The 16,008-nt window shown below is 46.4% G+C and overlaps 1 protein-coding gene across 2 annotated transcripts in view; it reads left to right on the top strand.

Annotated features, from left to right (window-relative positions):
• The window catches only part of SPAG6 (sperm associated antigen 6), a 266,300-nt gene that overhangs the window by 70,236 nt on the left and 180,056 nt on the right, over positions 1–16,008 (top strand). The gene's annotated exons all lie outside the window — the stretch shown is intronic.

Genomic DNA, 16,008 nt, shown 5'->3' with positions numbered 1-16,008 from the left:
CACTTCCTGTGCAAAACCTCAGTCAGAGCTGTCACCACCCACCCCAGTGTCCAGCCCCACCCCAGTGTCCAGCCCCACCCCAGTGTCCAGCCCCACCCCAGTGTCCAGCCCCACCCCAGTGTCCAGCCCCACCCCAGTGTCCAGCCTCACCCCCTGCCCGCCCCCTGCACACACATTCCCTGTCAGTATTCTTCCCCAGCACCTGACCTGGTATCACTACAGCATTGCAAATAACAGCCCCACATCGGGCTCTGCACCGCACACGCACACATATGGCTCTGTACCGCACACGCACACATATGGCTCTGCACCGCACACATATGGCTCTGCACCGCACCCGCACACATATGGCTCTGCACACACACACATGGCTCTGCACCGTACACGCACACACATGGCTCTGCACACGCACACATATGGCTCTGCACCTCACACGCACACATATGGCTCTGCACACGCACACATATGGCTCTGCACACGCACACATATGGCTCTGCAACCCCCCCATCCCCATCCCCATCGGGAACACATGTAGGGAATACATACTCACCCGTCCTCGGACCCCGCCGCTCCTGTACGTTCGCGCGCTGTCTGTGCTCTGGACATATCAGCACAGTAGTGACGTCACCGCTGTGCTGAAGAGAGCACAGACAGCCGGAGGGACAGTGATGAGAAGCAGCGCTGCGCTGCTTCTCATCAGCACTTTCAAATGTACCGGCATCGGTGATCTGTGATGCCGGTACATTTGAATGTGTGATCTGAGCAGGGGGCCCGGTGCTGGAGCTGACACCACGGCAGCTGCCGCCAGGCCCCGCCCCAGGTCACGGACCCCACAGCAGTACAGGGGGAGGTTACTGGAGAGTAAAAGAGGTGCGGGGGAATGTGTGGGAGGGTGCAGGGAAGGGGGGCGGGGGCTCATCACACTGTAGACACCCAGCAGGGAGGCGACATGCTGTTCCACATTTGCATGTCAACATGGCCCTGCCCATGTTGACATGAAATGACCGGAAGCAGCAAAATCGCGGCAGGAGCGGTCACATGACCGCACTGAGCCGGGGGAGAGGGGCTGACAGCAGGGCAGGTAAGTGGTCTCTATCTACTTACCTGCCCCAATGTAGCCCAATAGGGAAATAAAAAAAAAAATGTCAAAGAAGCCGGATAACCCCTTTAATTGTCTAACTTGTCCATAAGGTTTATTGGGAATGGCATATGTCAACATTAGCATAATTTGGGTTGTATGTGTGTCTCTACTCCCCCTGTGTATTAAGAAAGCAATTTTGTAACTTGTAAGATATGAACAGTTTGCTTTTAATGCAAATTAAATTAAAAGATTTGCAAATTTTTCCTCTCTACACCTGAGTTCTGTCACAATGCAGATATTAGAGGAGGCCACAAGAGCGTCAATAATATTTAAAGGGGTTGTCCCACGAACAGAGTACATTTTAATCAATAGATCTTGAAATAATAATAAATTCCAAAATTGGATGTGTTTTTAAAAAAAATAAAAAAAATAAATTTATCTCCTGTACCGAGAGAATTTTATAATTGCCCCTGCGATGTACTGTGTAATGGCCGTGTCTGACCGTACAGGGACATGGTCTGATCATACCACAGCTCCTGGGCCGGGGAGGAAGTAAGAGTATAAAGATGTTACAGCATGAGATCGTAGCAGATTTTGTCTATTAGGTATCACACTTCCCTGCCTGTTTTTAAACCTGTTTTACCTCACAGAATGCAGCAGCTATGATCCATGCTGTCCTGTCTATATACTTTTCTGCTTCCTCCCCAGTCCTGGAGATGTGCTATCATCAGGCCATGTCCCTGTACGGTCAGACATAGCCATTACACACTGAGTGAAATGAGTAATGAACACATCACCCATTTTCTAAGTAACTATATTTCTAAAGGTGCTACTGATGTGAATTTCTCACCAGATGTTGGTAAAAAAAACCATCCACTTCACACATGCAAAGAAATAAAACCATAGATGTCCAGAAATTAAGTTATGCATCATATTAATGAGAAATGACAGGGACAAAGTATTGAACACCTGAAGAGTGGGAGCGGAAAAAACCCATAGAAAGCCATGACACCATTTGAATTATATCAGTATTAGAAAGCAATCTGGTCACTTAGTGAAAAATAATATCAGCTGGTTCAACTGACGGGCTATACAAAGGAGTCTCATTACCAAGGTGCCACACAAGAAACATCTCATGACTGTTAAAACCAGTGAGCTGTCTCGAGACTTTTGCAACCTTATTGTTGAAAAATATTTTGATGGCATTGGTTACAGAAAAATTTCTAAACTACTGAAGATTCCAGTGAGAACTGTGTGGGCCATAATCCAGAAGTGGAATCCACATCATTGCACCATATACTAGTCACATCCAGGTGCTCCCTGTAAGGTTTCAAATAGAGGAGGGAAAAGAATTATCAGTAGAGTTGTCCAAGAGCCAAGGACCCCCTGTGGAGAGCTACAGAAAGACCTGGAATCAGCAGGTACAAATATTTCTAAGAAAACAATAAATAATGCACTCACCCTCCATGGACTGTATGCACGTTCAACTGCAAGACTCCATTGCTGAAAAAAGAGCATCTTCAAGCTCGTTTAAAGTTTGATCAACAACATTTAGACAAGTCTGTGAAATTCTGAGAGATATAGTCTGGTCAGATGAGACCAAAATTGAACTCTTTGGATGCCATAATGCACACTATGTTTTGAGGCCAAAAGGAAAATCGCCCCCAAAACACCAACAGTGAAGTTTGGAGGTGGGAACATCATAGTGTGGGGCTGTTTTTCAGCTTACTGCACTGGCAAACTTCATATGATTGAAGGAAGGATGAATTCTGTCATTTGTCATTATACACATAATTTATGATCTATGATTTCTTTGCCTGTGTGGATTGGATGGGTTGTTGCCGACATCTGGTGAGAAATTCATGTCAATAGCACCTTTAGAAATATATTTACTTAATTGGAGACATGTTTAATACTTATTTCATCCAGCGTATCTTTTTTTTTTTTTTTTTGGAGGGAGGGGAGGAGGTAACATTTGTCTTGGCAGACAACCGTCACTATATTTAAGGCTGCTTTCACACTACGTTTTTTTAGCATGCGTCATGAACGTTTTTTTGCTGCAAAAGCGGATCCTGTTTTTGCATAGAAAAACATATGCAAACGCATGTCTTATTTTGCAGGATCCTGTCACTTGAAGTTTATGGGCAGGCATTGGAGTCATGTGATCGGGAGTGAGGGGAACTGAACGTGAGACTGGGAGCCGGCATCTGACAGCTGCGGAGGCTCGTAACTAAGGTAAACATTGGGTAGCTTGCTTGGACACCCGATATTTACCTTGGTTACGAGCGTCTGCAGCTGCTAGGAGCCGGGCTCCCTGCGCACGTAACTGAGGTAAACATTGGGTATCCAAGCAAGTTACCCGATGTTTACCTTGGTTACGAGCCTCTGCAGCTCTCAGGCGGGGGAGAGAGGGAGGGGGAGAGAGGGAGGGGGAGAGAGGGAGGGGGAGAGAGGGAGGGGGAGAGAGGGAGGGGGACAGAGGGACTGATCACCCGAGGCTGGTTTCTGGTCATGCTCAGTAGAGCAAGCAGGATCCTGTCTATCAGCATGCCAGCGTTCACATACGTTTGCGTGCAGTATAGTCAGGATCCAGCAATTTGCAGTATTTGGACGCAGCTCAAAAACGCTACAAGTAGCGTTTTTGAAAAAAGTTAAAAAACTGCAAGTCGCTGGATCCTCACTATAACACAGGTGAACGCATGTTGACGCGAGTCCATTGCAAATGCATTGAAATGAAAACGCATTTGCACTGGATCCGTTTTTGCGTTAAAAAACATTCAGGACGGAACAAAGTTTCACTGCAATCAGCCTTACCGCAGCCCCTTGGATACCGAGCCCTCTCCCCGCTAACTTAAGGCATCACCCTACAATCGGTGCTACCTTGGAGTGTTGTTCCCTGGGACAGATCCGCAGATTACTACTCCCAATTCGCTCTCCTCTCTCACCCATAATTGGCTCCCCAGACTTCAATCCGAGTCTGACGGACCCCGTCTTTCGCCTATGGATAGAAGAGGGGCGCTTTCGGGCGTGTCATCTAATAACTGACGGGGGCTGGCCCTCGCTCGGGGCACTCTCAGCTTGCGAGACACCGAGAAAGTTGGGAACCTGGAGGTCCATGCAACTCAGACATTACATTAGCTCTCTCCCCGACCACTCGCTGTACACGGCTCGCCCTACGGAGTTTGAAGCGCTGTGTACCCGGGAGGGAGTGTTACGGCACTCTCTCTCCCTGGTGTACAGGATGTTGACGGACCCTGGCGACCTCCCTCCCCCAACATTTCTCGTACACTGGGAACAAGACCTAGGTCTCTCCCTGACGGATACGCAAAGGAATAAAATTTTGGCGCTCGCCCACAAGACCTCCATAAGCTCCAGACTTCAGGAATCCAATTATAAACTTCTGTCGAGGTGGTATAGGGTCCCAACTAGAGTACACAAGATGTTCCCAGGCGTAGACCCGTGCTGCTGGAGATGTGGGACGGCGGAGGGGGACTTTGTACACATATTCTGGACATGTCCGGCCCTCAGAGGGTTCTGGAGCGGAGTGGGGGAGGTGATTAAACACGGAGCTGTTCCTTCTCCAATTGACTGAGATGTCTGTCTCTGCATACAAGCAGTCGCTACTGCACTTTCTGGTGATGGCGGCCAGGTCATGCATCCCCTTAAAGTGGAAGTCGGACGCTCCCCCTGCCCTGTCCCTCTGGGCCTCCAGGGTCAATGAGCTTCTGCAGATGGAGGAACTGACCTCCTCCATACATGATCGGTACGAGCGCTTCCACGGGACCTGGCTCCCCTGGATGCAATTTAAGCTCTCCAATGAATACGACCTCCTTTTGCGTGATGCGTAGATGGAGCGCTTTCTCCTCTGTCGCTGGCCTCTCCCCCCTGGTAAACCTCCCCCCACCCCTTTTTTTTTTTTTTCTCTCTCTTCTTCTCCCTCTCTCTTCTCTCTCTCCTTCTTATTCTCTCCCCTTCTCCCCCTCCTTTCCCATCTCCTTCCCCCTCTTTCTCCCCCCTCTTTCTTTTTTACCTTCCTCCCGCTCTGTCCTATCCCTTCCCCTTTCCACTCTTCCTCTACGTTCCTCCCCCCTTTATTCTCTCTCAGCTGGTGTGAACTCTATGTTGAGGGATGTCTGAATGATCTTTAGGCTCTCTAGCCTCCTTTCGGTACTTCTCCTTCTTGCCTCTGATAAAAATTTGTTAAAAAACGGACCCGTTCGACAATTTCTTGGGTTGGCCCAGACGTTGGTGACTTTGTATTGAGATGTATTCTCCCAAACTCTGTGCAATTGTTTTTGTTTATTTTGCCAACTGACTGATATATGGTCTGTAAGGGTCTGTTGTATAAATAAAGAATTTAAAAAACGTTCAGGACACATGTTAAAAAAAACGTAGTGTGAAAGCAGCCTAAACCCGATGCCTTTGGTGGAACGGAGTAACACATGCACCCATGTTGCTGCCTCTGGATCCAGACTGTATTGCAATAAGTCTGTAAATGTTTTACTTGTATCCCGCCCTTAACCAGACACAGATGTTGGATGTTTTGCTCACACTCTGCGTTTCTGTAATGTGGGGAATTATTTAAAATAAAACATTTGACAGATTTGTGTATCAGTGAAATCTAGGAGCAAAATGGGAGCAAGGGAATTCCATGTAGAAGTAGCATAGGGGACTAATTTGATCCAGCTTTTGGATATTTGGAAAGTGTCAAAGAAAAAAAATATAGCAGGGATTGTGGCATGGTTTTCTAGAAGGATTTACTATATAATCTCTGCTGTTATTCAGACCATGTCAATTTTAAGGGACATTTACAGTTTATAGTTCTATATAAATAAGTGTGATTCTCATCAGATAAAGTACAGTTATGAATATTTAGGAAACGTTGAAGTGCAGTCTGGCAGACAAAATTCACCATATGGTTTGATCAAATAGGCAACATGCTGTAGATTTTCTGCCAACATTTTCTGGGGCAAATTTCCAAATTCCAAATTCTGGGGCAAATTTTCTTCAGTTTTTTTTTCCATTTCAATTTACGGCACTTGTGGGTAAGAGTAAAGGGGGTTTTACACGCAACAACATCGCTAACGAGATGTCGTTGGGGGTCACGGAATCCGTGACGCATATTTGGCCTCGTTAGGGACGTCGTTGCGTGTGAAACGTATGAGCAACCGCTAACTATCAAAATTACTCATCTAATCGTTGATCGTTGACACGTGGTTCTAATCCCAAATATCGTTGCTGTTGCAGGACGCAGGTTGTTTGTCGTTCCTGAGGCAGCACACATCGCTGCGTGTGACACCCCAGGAATGAGGAACAACACCGTACCTGCGTCCTCCGGCAAAGAGGAGGGCGTGTCTTTGTTATGGCTGCTCTCCGCCCCTCCGCTTCTATTGGACGGCTGCTTTGTGACGTCGCTGTGACGCCGCACGAACCGCCCCCTTAGAAAGCAGGCGGTTCACCGGCCACAGCGACGTCGCTAAGCAGGTAAGTACGTGTGACTTGGAATAATGATATTGTACGCCACAGGCAGCGATTTGCCTGTGACGCACAATCGACGGGGCCGGGTGCTTTCACCAGCGACATCGCTATCGATGTCGCTGCGTGTAAAGCAGCCTATAGAGTAAGTATCTTTGCAAAATTTGGTACCGAGTAAAAGCTGCCCTAATTACAATTTTATTTTTTTTTCATTTACCTCTCAATTGCACTGCTACCCTGCCACACCTCACAGAGACCGAGAGTTATGACATCCTGTCCATCGTCACATGACTTCTGAGGCCAGTGATAGGATACTGCAGTCATGTGACTGAGGGACAAGATATCATAACGTCTAGTCCCTACAAAGACCACTGTAGCGGCAGTACTGGAAGATCAGGGGATTTGAGTGCTAAGTAACTTATTTCTGTTTTATAGGACAATATTTTGTATCTGCTACAATGTTAAAATTCCCCAAAAATCTTTTTAAAGTATGTGAGGAGATTAGGCGCAGATTAGGTCTACTTTGGATATAGTGAGAGCCATGGTCTCAGGGTACATACAGTAAAGATCCACAAATACATATGTCATACGTTTCATGTTTTTTTTTTCACATTTTATATTATCTATTTTAAAGCACCATTAATTCCAGTGTTTTACATAGACACTGATGAGCAAAAGGGTAACAATGTTTTGAACTTTTGACCTTCATTTTATAGTCAATCATCTTGGCTATCTAATAGATAAATTTGACTTGCTTTGCTCCTAAAAATATAAATTTAAATGTATTATTTAGTTAATATTTTGTAAATCTACCCTTTGGCTTTCAACACTGCCTGAATCCTTCTGGACATGCTCTCTAAGATTTACGCATGTCTTGACCAACATCTGATCCTAGGTCTCTTCTACACTTTTCCAATGTTTGTGCACTGGTTGACTTACTTGGGTGTATGTGTTTTGGGAGTGTGGGGATGAATACTGCACCACTAGTTCACTGTTATTAAACAATTTCTTCGACAATCTCAACATATTCTTTGGGTCATTATCCTGCTGGAACACTATGTCATCTTTTTCATAGCCGTAGTACTGGAGTTTATGAAGTAACTCGTCTTGCAGGATAGTCGCTTATAGCTCAGCATTGAGACCACCATCAATTCTGGTCAAGTATCCAACGCCTTTGTTTTTTTTATTGTAAAACAACCTCATCTCATCAGGCTTCCTCCACCTAACTTGCCAGTTCCTTCAATTTCAATCAATCAATCTCTTGATTCTTCCAGACCCATTTGCATCCATGAGACCATAGTCTATTGACTTTCACCTCATCGTTTCAATCTTCTACTCTCCCCTTTTTGTACTTGTTTTTGCAAGCTCAAGCCGACAGTTCTTATGACGATATTGAAGTTGAGGCTTCCTCACAGTTTTTCGGGCCACCATTCCAGACTTATGTAATGTTCGTCACATGGTGATTGCATGGACGTCTGTGATCTGACTATTATGAATCTTATGAGCCACCTCCACTGCCGTATTTGTGGCGCCAGAACTGATAGAGCTTGTGATGAGCCGACTTTGCCGATATTTTTGTGATGAGCCGACTCCGATATTATTTTTTTTTTTAAACATCTTCTTATTGAATTTTAACAGAATTTCTTTTACAATCTGCTCATATACAAAGAGCATTCCATTGATGACATTATAATCAAAACAGTCCCACCCACCCCTCCCCCCGCTCTGCGTGCGACCAGAAGCAACTGAAAATGGCTAACTTATGCAATTGGTATGTGTCCATTGAGCAGTTCAAGAAGGTACCAAGAGGTCTGTCCAAACTGAGATTTAAGTCTATCCTTAAGCACTGTAGCCAAGTTAGGTATAAATAAAGACCATGTTTCAAAGAAACGCTTAGTCAACTTCTCCTTATTCGACAGTGCATCCAGCCAGTCCATTTTGAATATGAACATTAGTTTTGTTTGGATAAACGCTAGAGAGGGTGCTTCAGGATTTACCCAACTTTTCCTAGTGGCCGAGGCCCAAATAGTTAACATTGCCCTGGTACCTCTCGGAAGACCGACTCCGATATTTTTATAATATAAGATTTTTTGTGCCACTATTTCATTGCCATTTATTTGATTTCCCAATTCCCTATATGGGTTTATATATATGGTTCCCTATACCCTTGATCCCTGTCATACATGTTTTTACCTTCCTGCAAGGTTGAGCTCCTTTCTTACCATAGTCTAAATTGTATAGGATTATATCATTTTACAGGGTCCCACCCTTTGCAACACCGCCCTCTGTTTTGCTTTCTTGATTTTAACCCACCATCCTTCTGTGTATGTCCTTTATGTGTCACAATGATTAATAAATACTTTTGTATTTTTTCACACACTTGTTTGTATTATTGATTATTACATTAGAATTTTTGGACTGAATCAACTTTAGTCATATACTGTCAATATGGTGATTCTGGTCAAATCTTTGACACTTACATGATGTATACCTGTATTTCATATTTGCTAATACGACTCCGATATTTTGCCTGGACGTCCACCCCTTAGTACTTGAACGGATGGATGGACTTTATTTCAAATTCTTCCAACGGTCATGGCCTCACATGATGCAGTTTGGTAATTTTCTTGGCCAAGAGACCTATATTGATGGGCTGGATTCTCTTTTCTTGGGAAATTTTCTTCATGGCTACTCCTTGATTTGAACCATTGACCTTTTGCTTGGGAACCAATTTACTAGCACAGTGAGCTATTAGGAAATGTGGTTATAGGTTGCAATTTGTAGTATACAGGAAGAAAAAGATTTTTCAAACACTAGGAGCCAAACGGTAACAATGCAATATATATGTAATTCAAGCAAGTACAATAATAATAATAATAATAATATTCATTTATATAGCGCTGTTAATTCCACAGCGCTTTACATACAATGGCAACACTGTCCCCATTGGGGCTCACAATCTGCGTTCCCTATTAGTATGTTTTTGGAGTGTGTGAGGAAACCGGAGTGCCCGGAGGAAACCCACGCAAACATGGGGAGAACATACAAACTCTTTGCAGATGTTGTCCTTGGTGGGATTTGAACTCAGGACCCCAGCGCTGCAAGACTGCAGTGCTAACCACTGAGCCACAATAAACTAACAATGACAAACCTGGTTCAGAGGGGGAGAGGACCTTCATGGGTTTACAACCTACATGACAAGATATTGGGAAAGGAGACAGTTGGTTATGGTTTTTAAGAGTTCTGTTGAGAATTAGTTGGAGGCGGATTTATTGCAGGTTCTAGTTTTTTCTGAAGAGTTGAGTTTACAGATTGTCTTCCACGATTTAAACGTTCCGAAACAATCTCATGTTCTGTAGTAGTGAAGTCCAGAGCGTGGGGAATGCTTGGTGAACTCTTATAGATGATTGTGTTAGTGACATACGAGGGCGGAGGAAAGAAGGAGATCTTGTGAGGACTGGAGATTGTGTGGGAAGATATTGGTAAATTAGGTCAGAGATGTACTGGGGAGCCAGATTATGGACATTCTTGCATGTCAGGGCTAGTTTTTTTATTTTTTAAAAAGTGAATTTCCTGAGTGATTGAAAGACTTTGAAGGAATTAGCAGAGGGAAGAGCTGGAGAAGTAACAAGGGGAGAGGTAGAGTAATCAAGCAGTAGATTTAAAGGGATTGTCCGGTCTTACACTACAAGTCTGCAGTCACTCTGTGACTACAAACTTGTAGCTCATCACATTTTGCATACTGTGCACTGTGAGGATAATCTGGTTCAAGTGTCCGGGAGTGGGTGGTCATGTGACCATGAGTATGTGATATGCATACTCCTAGCCACATTGCAACTAGTTGGGCTCGGTGTTGCTCAATGGCAACGCCGGAACCAGTCTAGTTGGAATGTGGCCAGGAGTATCATTGCAACTAGATGGGCTCGGTGTTGCTCAATGGCAAGGCCAGAACCAGTCTAGTTGGAATGTGGCCAGAAGTATCATTGCAACTAGATGGGCTCGGTGTTGCTCAATGGCAAGGCCGGAACCAGTCTAGTTGGAATGTGGTCAGGAGTATCATTGCAACTAGATGGGCTTGGTGTTGCTCAATGGCAAGGCCGGAACCAGTCTAGTTGGAATGTGGTCAGGAGTATCATTGCAACTAGATGGGCTCGGTGTTGTTCAATGGCAATGCCGGAACCAGTCTTGTTGGAATGTGGTCAGGAGTATCATTGCAACTAGATGGGCTTGGTGTTGCTCAATGGCAAGGCCGGAACCAGTCTAGTTGGAATATGGCCAGGAGTATCATTGCAACAAGATGGGCTCGGTGTTGTTCAATGGCAATGCCGGAACCAGTCTTGTTGGAATGTGGTCAGGAGTATCATTGCAACTAGATGGGCTTGGTGTTGCTCAATGGCAATGCCGGAACCAGTCTTGTTGGAATGTGGCCAGGAGTATGCATATTGAATACTTGCATTCACATGACCACCTGCTCCCGATGCCAGGACCAGATAATCCTCACAGTGCACAATGTGAGGATTCAAAAGTCTGTAGTCACATAGAGTGAGATACAGACTGACTGCAGACTTGTAGTTTTAGACCGGACAAGCCCTTTAAGGATATATTGGAGTGGTGCAAGGGTGTTATATAGGAGGCCACTGAGGTGGTTGTTGCGGTAGTCGAAGCAGGAGATGAACAGGACATGAACTAACATTTTTCTTAAGGAAAGGACAGATTCGGGAAATGTTTTTCAGTTACAGGCAGCAGGAGATGGAAAGGGCTTGGCCGTGTGGTTTGAAGGTCAAAGCAGAGTCAAAGGTTACACCCAGACAGTGAACTAGTGAGGCAGGGGAAAGTGCGATGTAATTTACTCTGATGGATGTGTTTAGTAAGGGGTGTCGAGTGAGAAGGAGGGAAAATAATGAGTACACTTTTGTTCTATACAAGTATAGTTGGTGCTGTTTTATTTTGATATGCCGTTTTTGAGAGAGAAGTTTATTACACCCAAACCATACTCAAATGTTGCCTTTTGAGAAAAAAAAAAAGCCCAAAAGAAGTCATATAAATGCATAGCATATCTATGGTAGCATAGAAAGGAATTGTCCTGTATTTTCATTAGAACAGGAACTGCTGCCAGTCCTGTAATGATGTCGCATCCGTCATTCATGTGCAGGTTACAGGCTTGTCGCCCGTCTCGGTGGTCAGGTACTGTGTATGCAAGCATCATCACTAAGGCCAGTGATTTTGGCTATACTAAATATGTTCTCTGTTTGGCACCCTATTAAATGGAATACAGCATCAAAAATGTATCTAGAACAAACAGCCTCTGATAGATCAGAAAAAATGCCAAACCATACAATTCACTTAAATAATATTTATTAAATGTAATATTAAAAATTCATTTTTTATATGTACACTAAAATCAGCAGGGGTTCCTATGCTGATTTTAGTGTACATATAAAAAAATGAATTATAAATATTATATTTAATATTCATTGTAGTATGGTTTGGCATTTTTCCTGATTTTATCAGGGGTTGTTCTAGTGATTTTTGGCTTCAGCGGTCATCGACAATACCACTGCTGTTCATTTAATGCATTTGTAATATGTTTGGGGTTTTTTACATTTTTTTTTTATTTCATACAATTTCCTTCTGAAAAATACCAAACAGCCCATTTAAAATAACATCTAGTCACACTTGTAATGCCGCATAACGCTGTGTTTGAATCCAACCACAAATTTTTATTTTTAATAAAGTTGGGTTATGTGAAATTTTTTAAGATCCTTTTGGAGTAAAGGGAACCTGTCAAATTTGTTTCTATATATTAAAGGAGTTGTCTGACATTAGCTTAACAAAAATTTTTGAGTTTATCTGTGCTGTATTGTCATATAAATCACACCTACATTGTTATTTTTTGTTTTCTAACTTTTGTTCCTCTTGAATTATCCCTTTATTCTCTGCAGCGCTCTGTTTACATTCAGCTCCAGCAAACTGACCACTTCCTGTGCTGAACCTCAGTCAGAGCTGTCACCGCCCACCCCACCAGTGTCCAGCCCCACCCCAGTGTCCAGCCCCACCCCAGTGTCCATCCCCACCCCAGTGTCCAGCCCCACCCTCTGCCCGCCCCCTGCACACACATTCCCTGTCAGTATTCTTCACCAGCACCTGACCTGGTATCACTACAGCATTGCAAATAACAGCCCCACATCGGGCTCTGCACCACACACATATGGCTCTGTACCGCACACGCACACATATGGCTCTGTACCGCACACGCACACATATGGCTCTGTACCGCACACGCACACATATGGCTCTGCACCGTACACATATGGCTCTGCACACGCACACATATGGATGGCTCTGCACCGCACCCGCACACATATGGCTCTGCACCGCACACATATGGCTCTGTACCGCACACATATGGCTCTGCACCGCACCCGCACACATATGGCTCTGCACCGCACACATATGGCTCTGTACCGCACACGCACACATATGGCTCTGTACCGCACACGCACACATATGGCTCTGCACCGCACACGCACACATATGGCTCTGCACCGCACACTCACACATATGGCTCTGCACCGCACTCGCACACATATGGCTCTGCACCGCACACATATGGCTCTGTACCGCACACGCACACATATGGCTCTGCACCGCACACGCACACATATGGCTCTGCAGCGCACACATATGGCTCTGTACCGCACACGCACACATATGGCTCTGCACCGCACACGCAGACATATGGTTCTGCACCGCACACTCACACATATGGCTCTCCACCGCACACGCACACATATGGCTCTGCACACGCACACATATGGCTCTGCACCGCACACGCACACATATGGCTCTGCACACGCACACATATGGCTCTGCACCGCGCACGCACACATATGGCTCTGCACCGCACACGCACACATATGGCTCTGCACCGCACACGCACACATATGGCTCTGCACCGCACACGCACACATATGGCTCTGCACCGCACCCGCACACATATGGCTCTGCACCGCACACATATGGCTCTGTACCGCACACGCACACATATGGCTCTGCACCGCACACGCACACATATGGCTCTGCACCGCACACATATGGCTCTGTACCGCACACGCACACATATGGCTCTGTACCGCACACGCACACATATGGCTCTGAACCGCACACGCACACATATGGCTCTGCACCGCACACGCACACATATGGCTCTGCACCGCACACTCACACATATGGCTCTGCACCGCACCCGCACACATATGGCTCTGTACCGCACACGCACACATATGGCTCTGTACCGCACACGCACACATATGGCTCTGCACCGCACACGCACACATATGGCTCTGCAGCGCACACATATGGCTCTGTACCGCACACGCACTCATATGGCTCTGCACCGCACACGCAGACATATGGTTCTGCACCGCACACTCACACATATGGCTCTCCACCGCACACGCACACATATGGCTCTGCACACGCACACATATGGCTCTGCACCGCACACGCACACATATGGCTCTGCACACGCACACATATGGCTCTGCACCGCACACGCACACATATGGCTCTGCACCGCACACGCACACATATGGCTCTGCACCGCACCCGCACACATATGGCTCTGTACCGCACACGCACACATATGGCTCTGCACCGCACCCGCACACATATGGCTCTGCACCGCACACATATGGCTCTGTACCGCACACGCACACATATGGCTCTGCACCGCACACGCACACATATGGCTCTGCACCGCACACATATGGCTCTGTACCGCACACACACACATATGGCTCTGTACCGCACACATATGGCTCTGCACACGCACACATATGGCTCTGCACCGCACACGCACACATATGGCTCTTCACCGCACCCGCACACATATGGCTCTGCACCGCACACATATGGCTCTGTACTGCACACGCACACATATGGCTCTGCACCGCACATGCAAACATATGGCTCTGCACCGCACACATATGGCTCTGTACCACACACGCACACATATGGCTCTGCACCGCAGACGCAGACATATGGTTCTGCACCGCACACGCACACATATGGCTCTGTACCGCACACGCACACATATGGCTCTGCACCGTACACGCACACACATGGCTCTGCACACGCACACATATGGCTCTGCACCCCCCCCATCCCCATCGGGAACACATGTGGAGTACATACTCATCCGTCCTCGGTCCCCGCCGCTCCTGCACGTTTGTGCGCTGTCTGTGCTCTGGACATATCAGCACAGTAGTGACGTCACCGCTGTGCTGAATAGAGCACAGACAGCCGGAGGGACATTGATGAGAAGCAGCGCTGCGCTGCTTCTCATCAGTACTTTCAAATGTGCCGGCATCGGTGATCTGTGATGCCGGTACATTTGAATGTGCGATCCTGGGCAGGGGTCCCGGTGCTGGCGCTGACACCACGGCAGCTGTCGCCAGGCCCCGCCCCCAGGTCACGGACCCCACAGCAGTGCAGGGGGAGGTTACTGGAGGTGCGGGGGAATGTGTGGGAGGGTGCAGGGAAGGGGGCGGGGCTCATCACACTGTAGACACCCAGCATGGAGGCGACATGCTGTTCCACATTTGCATGTCAACATGGCCCTGCCCATGTTGACATGAAATGACCGGAAGCAGCAAAATCGCGACAGGAGCGGTCACATGATCACTCTGAGCCGGGGGAGAGGGGCTGACAGCAGGGCAGGTAAGTGGTCTCTATCTACTTACCTGCCCCAATGTAGCCCAATAGGGAAATAAAAAAAGAATGTCAAAGAAGCCGGATAACCCCTTTAAAGGAGTGGTATGACTGTATGCTTGTCCCCCAAATAATAATATACTATTCTTTTTTTTTTCTTTCTAGAGATCCGGTGTACCAGTCGAGAGAAATTAAGTGTTGATGGCATATGCAAATCAGAATGTAAAGTGCACTGGGACATGTCTATGCATTTGGAAGACACAGTTAAACTGAACCTGTCTGGTGCAATATGCACCCAAAAACCACGAGCAGTTCTAGGTGCATATTGCTAATCCCTACCTAACCGTCCCAGTCTATAGTAGCATATAATAAAAAAGTATTTCTAAAGATCCTCTGATGCTAATGAGCACAGTGACTAGTCGCAAGGGCATTACTTCCCTTGGCTAGTTGGCCCCCCTTAACATGTTAGCACACCCAAAGGGGCGTACTATCATGCTAATGAATGCGCAGCTTTAGACGCATAGTTGGGCTCACCTCTGCTGCCACCGCTGGTTTTCAGCTCAGTGTGCACAATCAGAATGTCCCCGGACTTCCGGTCATGCGCACAACACCAGTTTGAAGTCGGGATGCGTACACCCAGCTTCACAGTACGCATGACTGGAAGTCTGAGACTTCTGATCATGTGCACTGAGCCAAAATCCAGTGTCGGGCACGGTGGCTGTAGAGAGCGGTGAGATCGA

The sequence above is a fragment of the Anomaloglossus baeobatrachus genome, chromosome 6, assembly GCF_048569485.1.
Source record: "Anomaloglossus baeobatrachus isolate aAnoBae1 chromosome 6, aAnoBae1.hap1, whole genome shotgun sequence".
Lineage (NCBI taxonomy): Eukaryota > Metazoa > Chordata > Amphibia > Anura > Aromobatidae > Anomaloglossus > Anomaloglossus baeobatrachus.
Note: the sequence above shows the minus strand (reverse complement) of the source record. Positions and strands in the feature narration are given on the sequence as shown.